Source organism: Microtus pennsylvanicus, chromosome 2 (assembly GCF_037038515.1).
Source record: "Microtus pennsylvanicus isolate mMicPen1 chromosome 2, mMicPen1.hap1, whole genome shotgun sequence".
In the NCBI taxonomy this organism is placed as follows: Eukaryota; Metazoa; Chordata; class Mammalia; order Rodentia; family Cricetidae; genus Microtus; species Microtus pennsylvanicus.
In genome coordinates, this window is record NC_134580.1 from 110,468,839 (window position 1) to 110,489,503 (window position 20,665).

The 20,665-nt window shown below is 45.3% G+C and overlaps 1 pseudogene; it reads left to right on the forward strand.

Moving 5' to 3' along the window:
* Window positions 1-4,815: 4,815 nt before the first annotated feature.
* Window positions 4,816-5,110, forward strand: LOC142845079 (vacuolar ATPase assembly integral membrane protein Vma21 pseudogene; annotated as a pseudogene).
* Window positions 5,111-20,665: the final 15,555 nt, after the last annotated feature.

Genomic DNA, 20,665 nt, shown 5'->3' on the forward strand with positions numbered 1-20,665 from the left:
GACCTGGGTTCAATTCCCAGTACCTACATGGTGGTTCACAAGCATCCTTAATTCCAGTTCTAGGGTATCTGATGTTCTCTTCTGAGCTCCTTAGACACCAAGCATGCAAGTGATGCACAAACATACATGTAGCCAAGATACTCACATAAAATAAGTAAGTGTAATACACACACACACACACACACACACACACACACACACACACACGAGTCCCTCAGTAAACTCCAGACTGTGTCAACTAACTGAAGCTAACTGAAGCTAACTAGGAGACTGCCTTATTCCTTTGAGGCAGGGGCTCTCACTGAACTGGAACTTGCTGGTAGCCGGCAAGCCTAGCATCCTCTTGTCTCTGCTCTCTAAGCACTGGGGTTAGAAGCGCATATACATTCATGCCTGACTTTTATGTGGGATCTGGGTTTTGAAGCCAGGTCCTCATCCTCAAGCAAGTGTCTTACTCATTCATCTCCATAGTCTCTAACACTTTATTTTTATGTATTTTCCACCAACAGCTTCCACCTACATTCTAACAGCCAGATGTAATTTCATGACCATACTTACCCACAAGAGATACTGGGAAACTGTTTGTTTTTTGTTTTGTTCTTGTTTTTTTTTTTGGAGGGGGGGACAGGGCTTCTCTGTGTTTCCCTGGCTGTCCTGGAACTTGCTCTGTTAAACCAGGCTGGTCTTGAACTCAGAGATGTGCCTGCCTCTGGCCCCTGAGTGCTGAGATTAAAGGCATGTGCCACCACCATGGGAAATAGTTTTTATATTCGTGGCCAAATTCAGGTAATCTAATGGTTAAGTTACTTACCCAGCCAAGATTTTATTTTTCTATTGCTATGAACTAGAGGAAATTAAGCATAGGGCTGTGGCCTCCAGTCATCTGTGCCACACGAAAGGAGGCAGAGCTGTGCCTCCTGTTATACATACCACAAGGCAGTCCCTTTTGGACAACAGGAGCATCCCATCTTCTAAAACATTGCTCAAGGATGGCCAGGAGAAGGCACTAACCAGAATGGAGCCAGGGGTCCTGGGGACATTCTCATCACTCTAAGGAGGAGAAACATAGTCAGCAGGAGAAGAGCAGGAACCCCTTTTGCCTGTTTCCCTGAACATCTATGGCATTCGCTCCACAGGAAAGTTCCCTTCATCTTACAACCAATTGTTTCCTGTTCAAATACTTATGCCCAGGGCACTGGCACATTCATCCTTTTAATGCTCATCCCAAATTGAGAGCCCCTCTGCATCCATATCAGATGATATCGTCTTCCTTCTCCCTTCTAGAAGCCTTTGTTGGACCCTAGAGTCCAAACACTGAGGGGGAGTTGCCCCAAGAGACCACTTCTCACACCACAGCTGATGTAAAAGAATGAGGATTTTGTTAATTCTGTCATGACAGGGTCCTCCAGCATTAGAGGCCAGAAAGACCCTGAATAGCTGGTACAGGCTACTTTTATTTTTTTTATTATTTATTTATTATGTATACAATATTCTGTCTGTGGGTATGCCTGCTGGCCAGAAGAGGGCACCAGACCCCATTACAGATGGTTGTGAGCCACCATATGGTTGCTGGGAATTGAACTCATGACCTTTGGAAGAGCAGGCAATGCTCTTAACCACTGAGCCATCTCTCCAGCCCCCTACAGGCTACTTTTAAAGGAAAAAGCCATAGAAGTAAGGGGGAGTTTCGGGGGGGGGGGTGTTGTTCTTTGACCATTATGATTGGCTTATTCAAAAGGGCTATTACCAATATTGGCTGGAGAGCAGTTGCCAGATCAGAAGAGGTAAGAGGTCACTTTGACTCTTTTCCCAGGGACTGAGTCAAAACATACATGTGTAGGTAATTGTTCAGGAACTGAGTCAACATCTTGAAGGTTATCTTGCCCCAATTTCTGGAGAACATACATGCATGTGTAGCTGTTAGGTCCTTGGTTCCCAGGGAGGAACGGGGGGAGCATTACTGCTGAGACCGAGAGAGCTCAGGATTGTCAGAAATGGCTTCAGAATTGTCTTAAAGTTTTACACCTTGAGCTGAGTCATTTTTCTGGGACTTCTTCCTTTGTTGCAGGGATGCACAGTGTGGCCACTGAACCAATCGGCATTCTCCGTTGATGTGACCTCGACACCCTTAGAGATACCCTCTCTCATTTCACCAACCTCATCATAAGGTTTCGTCACTCATCTCTGAAATCCCCACAAGGAATCCTAGTCATCGGGAGGCCTTGCCCTACAGACTTTACCTCCCAAGGGCCTGGATGAGTCAGGAGCTTGAGATCTGCTTGTTCATTGCTTGGTTCTGAACTGTCATTCATTGAATGACAAGAGTATGTCACCCCTGAAGAGGGTCACTGCCCCCTTCACTTCCCTCTCTACATGTGGATTTGGGAAATCATTTCTTTGAATTGGGAAAGGCCTCTGTGAATGGGAGGGGCACTTGGGGAGCTGAGGACTCGGTCCCAAAAAGCCATGGAGCTCTCATCTGGCCATCTTTTTGTTTTTGTTTTTTTCGAGACAGGGTTTCACTGTAGCTTTGGAGCCTGACCTGAAACTAGCTCTTATAGACCAGGCTGAACTTGAACTCACAGAGATCTGCCTGCCTCTGCCTCCTGAGTGCCACCACTCCCTGGCTCATCTTCCATTTTAACACATATGCATTTGAGATACTTCCTCTCAGTCTCCAGCCACTTTTTCATAAGGAGTCTCAAGCCACCTTGAAAGGCCATCTTAGGAATTTTAGTTAATTGCTCCAGCTGAGTTCTGAGCAGTTAGCATCAACTGCCAGTCCTGTAAATGAGCCATCCTGAATTTGGAGTCAGATATTCAGATGACTGCTACCCTAACTAACTCCCAAACCCAACCCAATCCAAGTGAGAACTGATCTAGCCCCATCATCTCCCCCAAACACAATACTCGCACCAAGTGTTCAGCAACTGAGTGTTAGTATACACAATACAGAAAAAGATGAGCAGAAGAGCAGCTAAGCCAGGAACCGAAGTCTGTCCTAATCACCCAGGAATGCCAGCTCCCCCCCCCCCTCCGCCCCGTCTGCCCACCGCCTGCTCCAGGTGCACTACCGGCTGGCAGACAGCAGCTGGTGGTTCCGCTCATGCAGATGTAAGTAGAAAGTAGGATTTAACTATGGAGTGGGTGAAGACGCAATAGATATTTGCATACAGAGATTTTTGTTCGTTCCCCTTGAATAACCTGACGTGTTCCACTCCCACCTCACTCCTGCCCCATCTCTCTGTGTTGTGGTTTTGTTTGTCCTGTTGCTTTGGAGCAAATGTGGCAGGAGAACAGAACGGCACCTTTTCAGAAGACGCCTGGGCGTTCCTGTTTGTTTCTGTCTTCCAGAAGCTGTTAAGGCCCCATTTCTAGGTGAAAAGCAATAGGGTGATGATCGTTGGGGGGCACGCACACACAGTCTACCACATGGGGTGATCATTGGGGGCACGCACACACAGTCTACCACATGGGGTGATCGTTGGGGGCACGCACACACAGTCTACCACATGGGGTGATCGTTGGGGGCACGCACACACAGACGACCACATCCTAGAAGCCATGGAAATCATGGTGAAACTTCACAGTTGGGAATACATTTGACCCTAGTCATGAGTGAATGGTGCAGTTCAGGAAGTATGCTCCACTGACCTGCGCATAGCCAAATCAAGGCGGGGACAATCAACAGTGCAAAGCACAGAGAACAGATGCAGGAAAGGGTGTGGTTCTATGGAGCTGGGGACAGGTGGGATTTGAGTATGGATTTATAAGTACAGTGATTGATAGATAATACATAGCAGGATGAACGTAGACATCGATACCTGCATTTAAAGAAAGAAATATATAGAAATATAGATATGTATAAACACTTCTCAGGTAACTTATCTATGTGTGATTAATATAAGTATCTTTATAGGGAAAGGATTATGAGAGGGCTAGCGATTTGAAGAAAATTTTAAATTTTCTTTATTTTTGCTATTCTTTCAAAATCATTTATGAGTATAAAGACTTCCAACCTAGAAATATTCTCCCCCCCCCACCAAATTGGTGTCACTATGTAGCCCTGGCTGTCCTGGAACTCGCTCTGTAGACCAGGCTGGCCTCGAACTCACAGAGTCACCTGCCTCAGCCTCTGGAGTGCTGGGACTAAAGGTGTATACTACGACTGCCTGTCTTATGATACTCTTTAAAATTTTCATGAAAATATTTTTTAAAAATGGTATGAAGAATAGCATGTATATTATAAATATGATTACAAAAATGTTCAAGAATATGCTCCATTGGTACTCTAAGAGCACTTGTTACTCTTGCAAAGAACCTGGGTTCAGTTCCCATCATCCATATGGTAGCTTACAAACACCCTTAACCCCAGTTCTAGGGGACCCAATGTCTCCTTCTAATTTCTGAGGGCATGCATACATACATACATACATACATGCAGGCAAAATATTTATGCACATAAAACAATGTCCCATTGGGTATCTATACTGGGGAATAGCACGCAAAAACTCTTGGGAGAGTGGAGTATGGGATCAGTTTATTTAGCATTGCAAATTGTTTTACAGCATTTGTCAATAAAAATAATTAAAAAGTGAAAGTTCAATAGCAGGGTGTAGCCATGAGAACCTGTATCCCCAGCTACTGGGGTGGGGTGGAGAGGAATCCCCAGGCAGCGTGAGTCCAGAAGGTCAGAACCAGCTAGGTCAACAGGAATCAAAAAAAAAAAAAAGCAACGACTGGCTTAGTACTGTCATCTTCTAAGCAGCCACCAAATGCCACCAATTATCTAGTGCCTGCCCTCGCGGCCACGCCATGGAGCGCCTTCATAAAGCGGCGCTGGACATGCTGCAGATCCCAGAGTTCAGAAATGAAAACTCTTTATCTTCAACCCGCAAGACACCCCTGTTCTTCACAGCTTTAATGATTACAGTGCCTATCGGGTTGTATTTTACAACTAAATCTTATGCATTTGAAAGCACTTTCGGAATGTCTAATAGAGACAGCTACTTTTTTTGATGCAGTTGCTGTTGCTGTGGTTCTGGCCCCGTTTGTCTGTGTGGCCTGGAATGAAGGCTCATGGCAGTGGCATGAAGGCAAACAGGATTAAAGTGAACACCACCTTCTGACAGCATGAAATTTACTTTTGAATATGTTAAGTACTTCTGGGATATTCATAATAAACACAGTTTGTTTGAATAAAGTTGAAAGAACACACAAAAACCTACAACTCTTGTAGGGGGAGAGAGAGAGAATAGTGTCTTAGCTTCGTTCCCTGCTGCACATGAACTATAACCAACTGGGGAGGAGGGACCCATTTCTTCTCACTAGTCTATTCCCAGGTCACACACTGGGGGAAATCAGGGCAGGAACCTGGAGGCAGGAACTGAAGCAGAGGCTGTGGAGGAGTGCTGCTTCCTGGCTTGCTCCTCATGGTTGCCTAGCTTTCTTATACAGCCCAGAACCACCTGCTCAGGGGTGGCACTGCCCCCACACTGAGCTGGGCCTTCCCACATTAATCTTTTATTAAGAAAAGATGGGCCTACCAGCCAACTGATAGAGGCATTTTCTCAGTTGAGGGTCCCTCTTCCCAGGTGACTCCAGCTTGCGTCAAGTTGACGGAAAACTAACTAGCACAGGTACCAAAAACCTTAATTCTGAAGCTGAACCTGAAGGTCAGTCAAGTCTTGGAATTCCATCTCTCTCTCAGGAAGCTGAGGCGGAAAGATCTGTCTAATCAAAGACATCATAGGCTACTCATGAGACCCTGTGTCAGCAAACAACTCCAATCTGGATCCACCAAGCAGAAACAGTGCTTGCTTTGGAGGTCGTGTTTGTCTGAAGCCCTTGGGAGGCACGAGGTTTACCGGCAAAGTTCACAGCAGTACGGTGGGCAGGCAACTGAGTCAGATGCTTTCTGAGTCCTCTACAAGAAATCAGGCCAGAAAGGAAAACCGGAAACCACTAATTGTGTCAGAAATTGAAACAAGAAAGTACTGACTCATTCGTGTCCTGGTTTCCTTTTTGGAGGCTGGTCAGCCCCAGCCCTGTTTAGGCTGAAGGAAAGTGACAGACCTAGGCCCTCTGCTGTCTGTTAGGAGCTTCTACACAGTGGGACACTCCCTAGACTCCAGCCTCTTAAGACTGGGAGGTGAAGCCCCTGAGCCGATCCATGGAGCTGAATGTGAAGTTCCCTGGGAATTCGGCAACAGTAAAAGGTTTCTGAATGCAGTGTTGTGATCTGCTGGTCTGTCACCTGGTAGCCATATTTGTCACGTGATTTCTCTCCCACCCTCCTGAAGGTCACGCAGGAGTGCTTTGCTCTGTTCATTAAACCTGGATTTATTAATTTGGTTTGATTGGCTTATTACATCAAGCAACAATGGATAGCCAATAACCAGGGATTCCAATGCATGGTGGCAGGACAGACAAGACTGTTACACAGTGAAACCTTGTCTCAAAAAACAAACAAAAGTAATGGATTAAAGGGCTGGATAGATAGCTCAGTGGTTAAGAGCACTGAAGGCTCTTCCAAAGGACCCAGGTTCAATTCCCAGCACCCACACGGCAGTTCCCACCTGTCTGTAACTCCAGTTCCAGGGCTTCTGACATTCTTGCACAGACATACATGCAGTTCAAAACATCAGTGAACATAAAATAAACACAAATTATTAACAAACTAAAAAGAGGGCTGGAGAGATGGCTCAGCAGTTAAGAGCACTGCCTGCTCTTCCAGAGGTCCTGAGTTCAATTCCCAGCAACCATATGGTGGCTCACAACCATCTGTAATGAGACCTGGTGCCCATTTCTGGCCTGTGGGCATATGTACAGATAGAACACTATACATAATAAATAAATAAAATCTTTTTAAAAATTAAAAAAAATAAAAAGAGCTGGAAGGTGATGGCGCATGCCTTTAAATCCAGCACTCGGGAGACAGAGGCAAGCAGATCTCTGAGTTTCAGGACATCCAAGGCCACACAGAGAAACCCTGTGTAGAAAAACCAACCCCTCCTCAAAAAAAAAAAAAAAAGAAAAGAAAACTAATAATTTGACTTGTGATTAGGAGAGAATTCCCAACAGTTTAGAAACATTTAGAAATGCCCTAAACATACTTCTGTCATTTTATGTTACTAATTTATGCAAATGGAATCTCAGCATTATAAAATTAAAATGTCAATCAACTCTGAAAAACACTGAAGTTCTCCATCTGAAGTGCCACTCAGCCAACCATGGAGACAGAATGGCATCCATGTCATTAGCGTGTACATTCGCTTTTGTGTTTAATAATAAAAAATGCTAGAATTATATGTGTATCAGAGAAATGTTTTAAAACAAATCTTTGATTTATTATTAGGAGGAGTTTGGTTGGTATCTAGTGTGTGTGTGTCACAGTACACGGATGGGGTTGTGAGGACAAATTGTGGGGGCTGGTTCTATCCCTCCACCTTGTGTGTCTCAGGGATCCAACTTGGGCTGGTAGGTGGCAGGCGCATCTGCCCACTGAGCCATGGGCCCCTTAATCCTACAAGGCAGTGAGCTTTCTACAGATTTAAGCTATCTCACGTCCCTGATCAAAAACCTTCAAGGCATGCCTGTTGAATAGTCAGGTCTCGCATTGTGTAAAGCTAACCTACTTCCACTTTGTAATTGTGTAGGTTTTTGTTGGAATTTTCTCTGCCCATGGAGATGGTTCCAGGGAAGCAGACGCAAACCACAGCGGCCAAGCAGAACTCGTCCTGGGATGTTTCTACCTGGGGACCTCAGGGGAGACTTGGCCATGCACAGGAGTTTAAAGCATCCTGAGAATCTGGCTCCAGCCTCCCTGATGTTTGATGACCTGAGAAAGAGGCCAAGCAGCATTGTAACTAGTTCACTCCCCTGAAACAGGTTCATTGCTCTGGTCATTGCAGCCGTCAGACCCAGACTGACCCATCAGAGACCTGAGGAGGCCTCGGCTCCCGTTTCTAGAAGGAAACAGGTCAGCCAGTTTGGGAAGCCCAGGAAGAGGACTCTGAAAGGAGGAAGAATGGCACAGCCTATAATCCCCGGTGCTCCTAGGCTGTCTGCAGAGAGAACACCAGAGACCATGATACAGGAAGAAGGAGATGCAGACCTGGCCACATCACTCAAACCCTGGGTAAGGGAGGATTCAGCACAGCAGTTCCCAAATTCCCTTGTAAATTTTAGTCAACTGGAACAGTGTTTTTAAAATTTGCACTCTCATGAGCCCTGAATGATTCACTGGTTCTTTTTGGAAGCAGCTGTATTTTGAGATCATTTTCAGGCGTTCTTTAAATATCCTGAATGTTCCACTTTCAAGGGTGAATCAAAAAGAACCCTTTCCATGGGGGAGGGGGAAGGGAATTGGTGTCCATTGAGTAGAGAGCTTGGTTTGCAAGATGAAAAGATTCAGGCACAGTGCAAAACAGTGTGCTTAACACTGCCGACCTGCAACCTAACAACGCTTAAACTGGACCAGCATCATGGCTCAGGATTGACCGTCATCCCACAGGAAGGAGGACAGAAAAGATCCCTTAGAGCTGTCTTTCTCTGCATGCACAAGCCACCGGGTGCACGTGCGCACACATATGTGCCTGCACAAATAAATACATACACATATGAATGAGCCGGGAAGAGTTGGCACACCCCTTTAATCTCAGCACTTGGGAGGAAGAGGTGGTGGATCTCTGAGTTCAAGGCCAGCCTGGTCTACAGAATGAATTCCAGAACAGTCAGGGCTGCACAGAGAAAACCTGTCTCAAAAACAAACAAAAAATGCACACATAAATAAATAGGACTGAATTGGGAAGCTTAAAAGTATGTATGTTAAGCACAACTTTAGAATTCTGTAGAATGCTGGCACAGACATGTGTCTGAGTTCATCCAACTGTGAAGTTAGAATTGAGTACATTTTATGGCAAAGGAGTTGTGCCTTAGTAAAACCTACTTGTTTTCCCCCCAAAACAGGGTCTATGCAGGTTTGGTTGTTCTAAAACTCCATATGTTGGCCAGGCTGCAACTCAAAGAGAGCGCTTGCCTCTGCCTCCCCAGTGCTCGAAGTGAAGCTGTGCCTCTGTGCCCAGCTAGTAAAACTGATTTTAAAAAAAAAAAATGGTTTCTCCACAGCACACAACCTCATAGCATCCTGTGACATCCTGCTTCAGAACTCCATCAGGACCCAAACACCCACTCCCTCACGGACAGGGAATGTTCCGAGGCAGATGCTGTGGGCTTGTTTTGTGCCCCAGAGAATGTTGTGAAAGGACTGGACAGACGTCCAACTGGCTGAGCGATGGACCCACCAATGCGCAGAGGCATGCTATGTCTTCTCTGATTCATGGACTCCTTCTCTCAGCACACGCTTCAGCTGCTGGCTTAGCAATCTGAAGTGATACAAACTAGCGAAAGTCTGTGCTCCCGTGCATTACGTTCTAGTGGGGGTGGGACACAGTAAAGGAATCCTTGTGATGTCAGAGGGCAGCATTTCCTCAAGTCCCTCGGAAACTCTCTCTAGCTTATGCTATAGCGCTACAGCTTTGATTTTTTTATTATTTATTTATTTACTTATTATGTATACAATATTCTGTTTGTGTGTATGCCTGCAGGCCAGAAGAGGGCACCAGACCTCATTCCAGATGGTTGTGAGCCACCATGTGGTTGCTGGGAATTGAACTCAGGACCTTTGGAAGAGGAGGCAATGCTCTTAACCGCTGAGCCATCTCTCCAGCCCTATAGCTTTGATTTTTAGATAGACTTTAGGACCACCTTGCGACCCCTCCCTACTTTTCCTGTAGGACTTTAATTAGGATAGAATTGCAGTTGTAGATAATTTAGAAAATTGAGACTTAATAAATTAACAAAATAACTATTACGAATCTCAGTAAGATTCCATGAATTTCATTAAATGGGTTAAGTAACTCTCCATTAACTTAATCCTCAAGTGTGTTCAGTTTTTGTGAATGAGACTATGTTTTATTGAACATGGAGATAAGTATTATCTAGATATCAGCATGCTAAAGTGGAAACACCCTCAACTTTTATATTCTCATCTATTTTACTAAATTCTCTTATTTGTGCTGATTTATTATTTTTTAAAAATTTATTTCTAGACAGGGTCTCATGTGGAGGCCTACTTGTCTTGGAACTCACAGAGATCCTCCTGCCTCTGTCTCTGTCTCCTGAGTGCTGGGATCAAAGGCCTGCGCCAGCTACTAAACTTGGCTCTGATGTTTAAGACATTCTCTTGTTTTTTGAGGGTTATAATAGACTTAGAAACTGTGACTGGATTTTCACTTTCTCTCCCCCTAGGCACTTCTCATTTCTGTGGCAAGAATGAAATTTGCCATGTTAGATGACACAATTTCATTTCCATTATTTTCTGGATCTCATGACCCATTCTTTCTAGCTTAGCAGTGCTGAGGGTTCTCTGCTTCCTGGCTCAGGGAAGAGGTGACGCAGCAGAACAGAGGAAAAGGAAGTCATGTTGTCAAGTCTTTGTCAGATATGGAACAGCAGATGACAGAGTGACCATATGTCAGGCCCCCCAACGTTGACCCAAGTCCCTGAGCTGGGCGTCACAGATATGGAAAACAAGCAAGCCTTTATGAGCTTTCCCAGATGGTGCCACAACCAATCAAAGGGCACAATTTCCAGACAGACAAACAGATATCACTGAAGTACAGATCAATGGAAGTCAAAGAGAATTGACTCTCCACCACAGATGGCTTTAAAAGAGCCTCTTTCCCCTCTCTCCGCCCCCAAACAGGGTTTCTCTGTGTAGCCCTGTCTGTCCTGGAACTTGCTCTGTAGACCAGGCTGGCCTCTAGCTCAGAGATCCACCCGCCTCTGCCTCTGGAGTGCTGGGATTAAAGGTGTGTGCACTCGGCTAAAAAAGTGCCTCTTAACACTAATGAAATGCCTCTAGATTCTGAGGGGAAAAAAATGAGTTAGAAGCAAATGTTCAACACTGAAAAATATTGCTGCACCCTATCTTCATGGTCTGGGATTCCAGGCACTGGCATAAAGAGATGGTGACAGCTGGGAGGGTTTAACTGTCAGGAGAGAGAGACCCCAGGCAGACAGACAACTGGAATCTAGGGAGATCCATGGCCTTTTCCTCAGCAGTGTCCAAGAGGCAGCAAATCTAATGCTTCTTCAAGGAACTGAAAACTATGGGTTCACTTGGGCAGCCGAGCACTGTGCTGGAGGCAGCAGCATGACCTGACATGGGCCTAGAGGGACCGCCCCAAAGCTGTTACATCCTTGGACACTCGCACCAAGTAGGAACAACTGCTCCTGCGTGTCCAGCTGAGAGGCAGAAGCATCTGAGAGACACAGACCGAAAGAGGATTCTCAGGGGAGCCCAGGGACTGTAGTGATATTTCATTTGTATTTTAATAAAGAAAGCTTGCCTGAAGATCAAAGAGTAAAACAGCCCCACTGGTCAGCCTTACAGACCAGGCAGTGGTGACACACACCTTTAATCCCAGTAGTCACACTAGTTGCCATAGAAACAGAATGGTGCATGCCTTTAATCCCAGCACTTAGAGAGGATTATAAAATGGGAGGAGACAGTTCTCAGGCACATTCTCATTCTGAGATTCCTGGAGGCAGGATGGACATTTTAGGGCTGAGGTAGAGGTAAGAGCCAGTGTCTTGGTATTTTGCTTTTCTGACCTTCAGGTTGAACCCCAATTTCTCTGTGTTTTTACTAATCATGCTTCAAGGGAGCCCCACAGAAGTTACGCTGTGTACACTCTAAACAAGTCATATTTTAGCATGTAGTAGCCTCAGCATACATGTGGGTCCTAGCACTTAGAAGGTAGGGCAAGGTTCAAGGCTAGCCTGGGCAACACACACTGCCTCAAAAATTGTATGAATGAAACAACAAAAGCTCAGGGGCAAGGAGATGGTGCAGCGAGTAAAAGCACTGCTAGCACAAGCCCTGTGGCCTGCGCGTGCCGGACACAGTACGCTCATCTGTCATCTTACCAGTCCTGTGCGGAGATGAGAGGTACAAACAGGAGAACCACCCAGAACTAGCTTCAGGTCTGCTAGCCTGGACTACATAGCACAGCACAGAGACCCTGCTTCAAAAGGTGGAAGGCAAAAAGCAACTCCCAAAGTCGTCCCCGGAATCCACACACACCCTGTGACGTGTGTGTACTCTCTGGAATAATGCCCGTGCTCACACACACGTGCACACACAAAGTATTTTTAAAGACTTATTTATTATGTATATATAGTGTTCTGTCTGCATGTACGCCTGCACACCAGAAGTGGGCACCAGATCTAATTATAGATGGCTGGGAATTGAACTCAGGACCTCCGGAAGAGCAACCAATGCTCTTAACCACTGAGCCATCTCTCCAGCCCCCACAAAATAAATTAAAAAAATTAAAACCTACAGACTAAATGCTAATGTAGATGCTCATGGGTCAGGGGCTTCCCCTCCGCAGAGCTCTTGACACTACATGACCTCCTTGCTCCCATTAAAGGGGGATACTCCTTTAATGACTGAGTGGATTTCCATCACCTGGAATAATGATGACTCATGACAGAAAGTCAAAATTCAGTGGAATTTTTTAAAATTAAAAAAAAAAGAAAAGCCCTACGTTTTTAGAATTTGAGTGTGTGGTCTGAGATTTCTGCCTGCTGTGGTCTCATTATCCAAAATGACAGATGTCTGTAGGCAACCCCCCCCCTTGCTTCTGATCTTAATGAAAATGCATCTGACATTTTGTTAGTTGTGATGTCTGCTGGTAATTGTTCATGTTTTAGGAGGTTAGGTGTCACCGTCTGTTTGAAGCTGGGTGGGGTTTATTTGTCAATACTAAGTTCAGGATGGGTATTCAGCTTTACCGGCTGTAGGCTTTGGTATCTATCAAAATGGTCACACAACTTTCCTGCTTCCCCTGTGAAGGCAGGTCAATGTATAACACAATACCCTTGACTTTGCCGACTTATTTTAATCAAAAGCTAGGCTTTATCCTTCCATAACTTATTCATAATCTTAAAATCAATATTTGGAAATTAATTTGGGCAAGATTTTATGAGGGTTATACTAGGTTTGTAAACAGTGACACATTTAAACATTCTTCATGGTCTAGACTCTGAATTCACCACAGCCCTCAAGGTTTATTAGAAATTTCACAGCATATTATCAACTAGGTCTGAAAATTTAGGGAAGACTTTAAAAAAACTATATATATGTGTGTATATATAATGTATATATACATATATTTTTTTTTGTTTTGATTTTTCGAGACAGGGTTTCTCCGTAGCTTTTGGTTCCTGTCCTGGAACTAGCTCTTGTAGACCAGGCTGGCCTCGAACTCACAGAGATCCGCCTGCCTCTGCCTCCCTAGTGCTAAGATTAAAGGTGTGTGCCACCACGCCCCAGGTTAAAATTTACTTGCATGTGTGTGAGGGCATATGCATGCTGGTGTTCACAGAAGTCAGAGAGACTCAGTCCCCTGGAGCTCAGCGGTCATGTGGGTGCTAAGACCTGAACAAGTGCTCTTAACTACTGAGCCATCACTCTAACCCTAAGACTTTTTCTTCAGTGCTAGGAATCAGGGCCTTATGCATGCAAGGTAAGCATTCTACCAGAGTCACAGTGACAGTCTAGACTGTGTGTGTGTGTGTGTGTGTGCACACGCATCTGTGTATGCATAAGGATGTAAGAAGTGTGTGTGTGTGTGTGCACACGCATCTGTGTGTGCATAAGGATGTAAGAAGTGTGTGTGTGTGTGTGCACACGCATCTGTGTATGCATAAGGATGTAAGAAGTGTGTGTGTGTGTGTGTGTGTGTGTGCACACGCATCTGTGTATGCATAAGGATGTAAGAAGTGTGTGTGTGTGTGTGCACACGCATCTGTGTGTGCATAAGGATGTAAGAAGTGTGTGTGTGTGTGTGTGTGTGCACACGCATCTGTGTATGCATAAGGATGTAAGAAGTGTGTGTGTGTGTGTGCACACGCATCTGTGTATGCATAAGGATGTAAGAAGTGTGTGTGTGTGTGTGCACACGCATCTGTGTGTGCATAAGGATGTAAGAAGTGTGTGTGTGTGTGTGTGTGTGCACACGCATCTGTGTATGCATAAGGATGTAAGAAGTGTGTGTGTGTGTGCACACGCATCTGTGTGTGTATAAGGATGTAAGAAGTGTGTGTGTGTGTGTGCGCGCACACGCATCTGTGTATGCATAAGGATGTAAGAAGTGTGTGTGTGTGTGTGTGTGTGCACACGCATCTGTGTGTGTATAAGGATGTAAGAAGTGTGTGTGTGTGTGCGAAGGGGACAATCTCAGTGTCAGTCTTTGCCTTCCACTTGAGACAGGGTCTCTTTGCTGCTTCACAGGACAGGCTAGCGGGCTCCTGTGCTTTCAACGGTCCAGTCTGCTTCCCCTCTTGCTGTCAGGGCACTGGGGTAATGTAGTGTTAAGATGTTTTTGCTCTTTTGGGAAGCCCGCCTCCAGATAAATCACATGGAGGCTTATTCTTAGTTATAAATGTCCGGCCTTAGCTTGGATTGTTTCTTGCCAGTTTTCTGTCTAGCTTTTGCCTCTGGTCTTTTACTGCTCTCTTGCTTCTGTAAATCTTAAAACTTACTCTGCAGGTAGCTGATGGTTGGCCTCTGATGTCCTCCTCCTTCTCCGCTACCTCTCCTCCCAGATTTCACCTTCTGTGTATTCTCTCTGCCTGCCAGCCCTACCTATCCTTTCTCCTGCCTCACTATTGGCCAATCAGAGCTTTACCAATCAGGTGTTCTAGACAGACAAAGTACCACAGCTTCACAGAGTTAAACAAATGCAGCATCAACAAAAGTAACACACTTTAACATAATATTCCCAACAGGGTAAAAGACGTGTGCTACCTGGCCTGGCTACACTTGGATTCTGGGGATTCAAACTCAGGTCCTCATACTTGAGCAGCAAACTCTACCTACTGAGCCATCGCATCAGCCCCGGAGTAAGACTTTTAGGTTTGTTGTTTTTTTTTTTTGTTTTTTTTTTTGTTTTTTTTTTTTAGTTTCGTTTATTTTGAGACAGAGTTTCTCTATGTAGCCCTGGTTGTCCTGTAACTCAATACATAGACCAGGCCGGCCTTGAATTTAGGAGACTGTTTTGCCTCCCGAGTGCTGGTGGGTTTGGGAGGTGTGCACCACCATGTCTGACTTAAAGTTACTTTTTAAATATTTTCTTAACTATTTTATTATTTTTATGTGTATGGGTGCTTCGCTGAGTTATATGTCTGTGTGCCACATGCAAGCAGAGTTCATGGAGGACAGAAAAGGCATTGGAGTTCCTGAAACTGGGGTTACAGATGTCTGTGAGCTACCATTAAGGTGATGGGAATTGAACCTGGGTCCTCTGGAAGAGCAGCTAGTGCTCTTAACTGCTGAGACATTTCTATAGCCCCTGAAAAATGATTTTTATCACCTTTTCCAGTCCACCAGAATTAATTTCCTTCAATAGCTGGTCCCTTCTGAGGCAATTGTCAACTAATTGTGTGCATGAGAGCTTTGCTTGCATGTTTGTCTGTGCAGCGGGTATGTGCCTGGAGCCCACAGTGGTCAGAAGAGGACATCAGGCTGTAGATGATTCCTTTTTTTTTTTAATATTTATTTATTATGTATACAATATTCTGTCTGTGTGTGTGCCTGCAGGCAGAAGATGGCACCAGATCTCATTACAGATGGTTGTGAGCCACCATGTGGTTGCTGGGAATTGAACTCAGGACCTTCGGAAGAGCAGGCAATGCTCTTAACCACTGAGCCATCTCTCCAGCCCCCTAGATGATTCCTTTTTGACTCCTGATTAAAGCGCTATGTCTACAGTAGGTGCTCAAACTACAGACATATAACTTCATGGAAAAAGGTAGAATTCAAGGTGAATTCATATGTAATTTAAAATCAAAGGCTTGAGATAAAAGCCAAGGTTAGATTAATGCCACGACTGATTATAGTTAAAAATGTGTAAAGGATCTAGTTGTATGATAGAGTGGACTTCAAAGTTCCTGCTCTGCTTTGGTGGTTAATGTTTAAGTTGAGCTGTTTTAACAAAGAGATATTTTGCTCCGAAAGTGCTCTCTAGTACCTAGTTTCGGTGATCTGGGGCTTGGTAGGCAGGCAATGCAGGTCCATTCTGCCAATACTCGATATGCCATTATAGACTCTGTACCTGCCTCCTTTGGTTTTTCTAGATTGCAAAATCAGTCTCTGCACAATGAGAGATTAATGTCTTTGATGCCAATCTGATAAGACTGTTGGAGAGAGAAGGCTTTCCTGCCCCTTGCTGGAGGAGAACTCCGGAAGCACCAGCACTGTAACACAGTAGGAGACCTCATGATCAATGTTCAGAACAAACAAGAGGCTTGGCCTAACACCAGCACCACTCCATGGCTCTTTGGGTGAATTCCCCATTAAATTAATTCCCCACTAAATTCTTTACCATTTTCTCATGTTCCCAGTTCAACATAGGCAAGCCAACAATGTACCACATTTACAGAATAAACAAAAAATACTGATCAACCGGGCGGTGGTGGCACACACCTTTAATTCTAGCACTCAGGGAGGCAGAGGTAGGCAGATCTCTGTGAGTTCGAGGCCAGCCTTGACTACAAGAGCTAGTTCCTGGAGAGCTAGGGCTGTTACACAGAGAAACCCTGTCTTGAAAAAAAAAAAGTACTTATCACCTTAAAAGATGTAGAAAATTGTCTACTAAAACTCAGCATTCTGCTGGGCAGTGGTGGTAGACAGCCTTAACCCCAGCACTCAGGTGACAGAAGCAGGCGGATCTCTGTGAGTTCAAGACCAGTCTGAGGCCAGCCTGATCTACAAATTGAGTTTCAGGGTGGTTATACTATCTGAAAAACAAAAACCCCAAAACCTTAGCATCCTTTTATGGTAAAAGCTCTCAAGAAGGTAAGCACAGAAGGAATATACCTTTGAATAATAAAGACCATACCTTTTGCTTATGGCCTTTTACTGTTCTCTTACTTCTGTAAATCTTAAAACTTACTCTGGGGGCTAGAGAGATGGTTCAGTAGTTAAGAGCACTGGTTGCTCTTCCAGAGGTCCTGAGTTCAATTCCCAACACACCCACATGGCAAGTCACAACTGTTTGTAACTCCAGTTCCAGGGCATCTAACTCTCACACAAATGAACATAAAATAATAATGATAATAAAAAATAAAATTTAAAAAACTTACTCTGTAGATAGCAGGCCTCTGATGTCCTCCTCCTATACATCAATACCAACACATTTATCTCAAATGCTATATGAGATTGTTTATACTTTTTAAATTTATTTTTATATGTATGGGTATTTTGCCTGCATGACTATGCACCATATCTGTCCCTGGTGCCTAGGTCCAGAAGAGGGTGTCATATTTCTTGAGACTGGAGTTAGACAGCTGTAAGTCACCATGTGGGTGATGGAGATGAAACCCAGGCTCACTAGAAATACAGCTAATGCTCTTAACTGCTAAGCCATCTCTCCAGTCCCGGAGGAATTTATTCTTGAACCAAAACTGAGTGACCATGGCCCCTGAACACAGATTTAGGTCGCCCCAAATTCCACATTCCATCACAGAGGCAGTTTTAGGAAGGTTTTTTTTAAAAAAATATATTTATTATGTAGCCTGCAGGCCAGAAGAGGGCACCAGACCTCATTCCAGATGGTTGTGAGCCACCATGTCGTTGCCGGGAATTGAACTCAGGACCTCTGGAAGAGCAGGCAATGCTCTTAACCACTCTCCAGCCCTAGGAAGTTTTTAATAGTAACGTAACGAACATCAGTCAAGGCACTATTCAGACACAGTGGTGGAACACTAGGAAGGTGGGTTATGGCAAGCCAGGAAACCTCACCACAGGCCTCAGATGCCCTCTGATGCCATTCTTGGCTTTTTCAGTTGATGGAAACCAGAGTTAATATGTTCCGAAGGGTTTTACCTGTTAGTCACAGGATCTTAGGTCACACACAGAAGTGGGCAAGGAATGCCTATTTAGGGAAACTGTAATTAGGCCCTGGACCTGCAACATTCCAAACTCTCTACAATCCTTGAAGTCCTAATTAGTTAATCAGCCTTGCAGAAGGTTCAGTGGGAGGTCAGCTTCTTTCTGGGAACTTTCATTCCCACATCACACACTGGTTAATACCATAGTCTTGGAGGAAACGTTGGAAGGCGTCCCGCTATGACTGAGGAGAAAGTAAGTCTGCCTATCTCTCCACTTCTGAACAGCGCAGTATGGAGAGGCTTGGGGCAGTTAGGCAAGGAGAAGAAACGGGAAGGTGGCGTCCACATTAGAGAGGAAAAAAAAATCAGTCTGTGTGCAGATATATACCTTAGTATATAAACAATACAACATCCACTCCCTGAACTACCAGAATCAAACTAAGTCAAGTTTCAGGGTGCAAAACCAACACTTGTGAGACCCTGCCTTCCTACAGCGCTACATAATAAAAGCAGCAGACACCAGAGCAGGTGGCCTGGCTTGCCCTGGGGCTGCTCATGTGGCCACACCCATGCCAGCCTCTACTGTGCCAGGCCATAAACCCTCCTAGGCCGCCACTGTCAGCATCAGAAGCCACCAGCCTCAGGGAAGCAGATTCTAGGAGTTCCAGAGAAAACCTTCTCAAAGGATTAGCTCAGACTGCAGCATTTACAGCCGGTTTTCTCAACTTACTGAAAAGGATGGAAGAATGGGCTTGTGAGACTCACGGAGGAGGAAAACCACCGCCTTCGATAATCAGGACTTAAGTTTGCAAAAGGCTTTTCCTGCCTCTCTTGGAGGGGAGAAACTGAGCAGGCTGCTCTGTCCTCATCTTGGAACTGTGTTGGTTTCTCATGCCTCACGGAAGTTTTCTCAGAGCCTTTCTGCACGGTTTCCCTGCTCTGGCCTTCTGGAAAGCTTCCTCACCTCCCGCCCCATTGGTTTTGGTTAGAGTGATGGTACCTCAAGAGGGCTAGCTCTCCTGGATTGTCTCCCCCTCCTAACCACCAGCCTAAGGTGAAGACATGGAATAGAAGGTGTAGAGGGCTCAGGGATAACGAAAATCCCAGGATCTTGTTACACTGCAAGCTGACGGAGCGCAGGTCCCAATGCTGCGTTCTGACAGTTCCCAAGCGGTACTCCTCTGCTGGGCCAGAGCAAACTCCTGTGATGGTCTGGATGAGAATGGCCCCACAGGCTCGTGTATTTGTGACTGGCCAGCAGTTGGTGGGAGCTGTTTAGGCAGGACTAGGAGGTCCATCACTAGGCCATTCCCAGTTAGCTCCTTTCCTCTGCCCTGTACTTGTAGCTCAGATGTAAGCACTCAGGTACTCAGTGCCATGCCTGCCTGCTGCCATGCTCCTTGCTATGACGGTCATGGACTTTAACCTTCTGAAACTCAGCAAGGCCCCAGGTACACTCTCTTAGAAGTGTCTCTTCACAGCCACAGAAAAAGAATACAGCTTCTAAGTAGTAAGGGGCAAGACAAGAGTAAAACAGAAAGGACAAGCTTCAGGAGGTCACAAGTGCTGCTGTCACACACGTCGTCACCTGTCACCTCCAAGGTCTTCTCTGCAAGGTTCTGTCTACGCCTTTAAGAACTGGGGCACACTGGCCAGGCGATGGTGGCACATGCGTTTAATCTCAGCAGAGACAGGTGGATCTCTGTGAGTTCGGGGCCAGCCTGGTCTACAGAGTTCCAGGACAGGCTCCAAAGCTACAAAGCAACCTTGTCTCAAAAAACCATAAAAAAAAAGAGAGAGAGAGAAAGAACAAACAAACAAAAACCAACAACAAAAACTGGGGCACTCAAAGGCCCAGGCCCAGCCACAGACAAAGGATTACTTCACACCCTCCTTACCTCCACCTAGGAAAGCAGCCCTGCCTCTGGGGCAGCTGTCACAGAACGAACAGGCTCCTCAGAAGGGAAGGACGGCAGATGAGTTCTCTGGTGGGCCCTGCCCTCTGACAGAGCGGCCTTCACTTTTCCCAGCAGCAGCTTTATTTAGCGGATGCTGATGTACTCAGTTCTGTGCACAAGTCCCTCCAAAACTGCTTCCCTGAACTCTGCCAATGCATCCCTAAGGAAATTTATCCCATGTAATAAGTAAGTAAAGCTCAAGGTAATATGTCCAACACCTCATAGCTAGGAGTGCCCTTTCCTCCAAGGCATTAAACCATAAACCACATACCTTTGGGACAAGAATCCTCAGGATAAGATTAAGGTAACAAGTCAATAAGCTAAATGATTGGCAAGTGATACTTCAAAGGCAAGAAGTCACATTGTGGAGTTGCCCTAACACTGGGTTCCTTTGTTGTACACCACACGCTCTTCTGAGCTAGATGGTCAGTGTAGATTCTGGACCCACGGGACAAATTCCAGGTAGAGGTCTGACTCATCACCACTGCCAATTGCCCGCATGGCAGCGGGCGCAGGACCACATGGAAAAGTCTGAATTAAGCAGAACCAGCTCACCTACCCAAGCTGCAAAGGAAAACAGAATGTCGACATTTTGACTCTTCACATATAAACAAAGACAAATCGTTATTGGAGGGAAATTTGTAGTCTGGGTCAAGAAATAAGCAAGTCGTGGGGACTACTACAGTGAATTGGGAAATCCTGCTCAGTTAAAGCTACCTTTACCTGTTCCAACGTGCTCACCA